Below are 2,787 nucleotides of genomic sequence, written 5' to 3'. Positions count from 1 at the left end.
ACGAGTAGTTTGGTTACAAAATACGCAAGAATGCGCATTTTGGCCGAAACTACGACTCGTCACTGAGCCTAGATAACGTGGTAATCAGTAGGTATAGTCACTACGGACTATAACCATCGTGATCACGCTCACGTTATGAAGTTCCAACGAACTTCGTGTTGACCATAGGCTGGTCAACGCAGAAAGTCAAACAAAACGTTGACTTTCAGACTCGAAAAGCGAATAAAAGAACGAAAGAACACTTACGAAGGGTCCCCGAAAGTTAATCTCGATCCAGGAGCTCAGGTATCAAGCAAAGGCCTCAACTTAGAGCTTTAGATCAGATTTTGTGGGTTTTTAGCCAAAAGGGGGGGTATTTATAGGAAAAGTAAAGCCGTTAGGATCGTTTCTTGAATATCGTGCCACGATCTTATGCGTACACTTGTCGCAAAGTTGTGGTGGCTCAAAATGACCCTAACTCTACAGATTGTGAAAGGGCATTGCCCTTTGGAGTGTTTGAAAGGCCAAGTTCAGCCAAGAAAACATGTTTCTGCATCTGTAGGGGCCACGCGGCCCGCATCAGGATCAGACAAAACTCAGGCGGGCCGCCTGGGCATGTCTGATCTGCACATACTTTCAGAAATGGCAGTTTTGGTCCCTGTTGCATGTTTAAGCCATTTCCGACACTTCTAAGGCCCATAAAGCCAACATCCTTGCTTCTGAAATCACCTCTAACTCTTGCGAAGACTTAAGCGATAGTTGTCCCTGTGTCGATTGTGCCGTGAAGGACTCCCCATCGATTTCCGTCGATGCATACATAGACCTGAGCGTTTTGACATACACCTTCTTTAACAAGAGCCCGTATAAGGGTTAGACTTGTCCACCTACATTTAGCATAGGAATCACCCTTTCCAATAACCTCTTGCGTTCTCGTCTAAACTAAGGCAACTAAGGTATCTCAGGAATTTCGGTGTTGTTCCGTCCAATAAGGAACCACCCGATCCGGATAAAATCCTTAAAAGACAAAACTTTATAAACAACTTCTAGGCACGGGGATGTGTCCAGGCCAGCACGCCCCCATGTCCACCAAAAGATTCTCGTCTGACTTTCGGTCAGAATACGGACAAAAAGTTTTAGAATCTCGCCTGCACACGGGGACGTGTCCAACCGACAGGGGCCGTGTCCAGCGTGCTGTCGTTTTCTATAAATGCAGCAAGATTCTTGCACACTTGGACCCATTCCAAAGACAAAGATCTGGTGGGATCTTCACACATACCATACTAGGTATATTCTAAAGAATGTTCTCAACAACCATCTTGTCTTTTCTACCTCTGTCCAATTCCTTCTTCTTCATTCTCTCCTCAAAACCTCCATTAAAGCTTAAAACCTCCATGTTTTCAAGCTTTATTGTGATATTTGTTAGGTTTTTATTCAACGAATCTTGTCAAAAATAAGTTTTACAACAATGTTTTAAGTTATTTCTGCTCAAAAATGCTTCAAAAGTCAGAAAAATAACTTAAAACTCCAAGATTCCTTATTTTAAAAATCTGCAGAGAGGTGGCCACAGGGTCGTGCTCAGCGAGCACGGGGCCGTGACCGAGGTACTGTTTCATTTATTTGAAATTTCTTTCGACTTGTTTTTCGTAGAACGTCAAGCCAAAATAGTGGAACCTCTTCAGCACATTCCAGGAACAGTCATAGGGAATGAAGGCCTTCAATCAAAGCAACTCTTGTACGCTATGTGATGGCACTATGAGAAGCTCTCGATGAAATGACATCCGTAGAAGAGTCCTAATCGACCGTATAAATTATCTGACGGTGGGGCTGGAAAACAGTTTCCAACCAGAGGTTGAACATTCTTGTGACACCTCCCATGGAACCAATCCTTCCCCAAGAGGATTGGAACTTAGCACTTGGAGTCATTAACCCCACCGGGTGGGATGACATCCCCGTGGAGCCTTCTCTTGACAATTTGTTACGTGAGTGAATGGCACCACTGTTGTCGAACTACCTAGATTATCTCAGTCAGAATTTCGATCATCTAGGTAGTTCGGCACCCTCGGGCACCCCATTCGATTTCGTCTAGGTAGTTCGGCAACAGTGGTGCCATTCACTCACGTAACATATCTGGGTTGATCTTTGATTAGAATTATGGCCAGACCGCCGAAGAGATGATCGAAATTCTGACTGAAATATCCAACAATACGCAAAAAAGGTCGTCGGAGCACAGTTTGACATAATTCTTTAGTTTTACTTGTTTTCAAAGTTTTATTGGGTCGGTGTCAAAGTTACATGGGGTCGTTCGGAAGTTTATCATATATATAACCCTACGGTCCATTAAGCTCAAAAGAAAGAATTTCAAAGAAGAGGTGCAGGACTTACGGTCGGTGCCACAGATCGACCATCAAGCTACTTGTAACGCTCAGCATTTTCTGTACTTTCTATATTTAGGAAGTTGTATTTTCATTTTTTTTTATTTTTAGAAACTTGTATTCTTACTTCATTTCAATCCCTTTAATCTCGAGGCTTTGATCATAATGGAAATCGTATTTTTATATCAACCTTGTTTAATCATACATGCATAATATGTAATCATGTATATATAACCCTACGGTCCATCAAGCTCAAAAGAAAGAAATTCAAAGAAGAGGTGCGGGACTTACGGTCGGTGCCACAGATCGACCATCAAGCTACTTGTAACGCTCCGCATTTTCTGTACCTTCTATATTTAGAAAGTTGTATTTGCATTTTTTTAGAAACTTGTATTCTTACTTCATTTCAATCCCTTTAATCTCAAGGCTTTGATCA

Source organism: Helianthus annuus, chromosome 16, assembly GCF_002127325.2.
Source record: "Helianthus annuus cultivar XRQ/B chromosome 16, HanXRQr2.0-SUNRISE, whole genome shotgun sequence".
Lineage (NCBI taxonomy): Eukaryota > Viridiplantae > Streptophyta > Magnoliopsida > Asterales > Asteraceae > Helianthus > Helianthus annuus.
Note: the sequence above shows the minus strand (reverse complement) of the source record.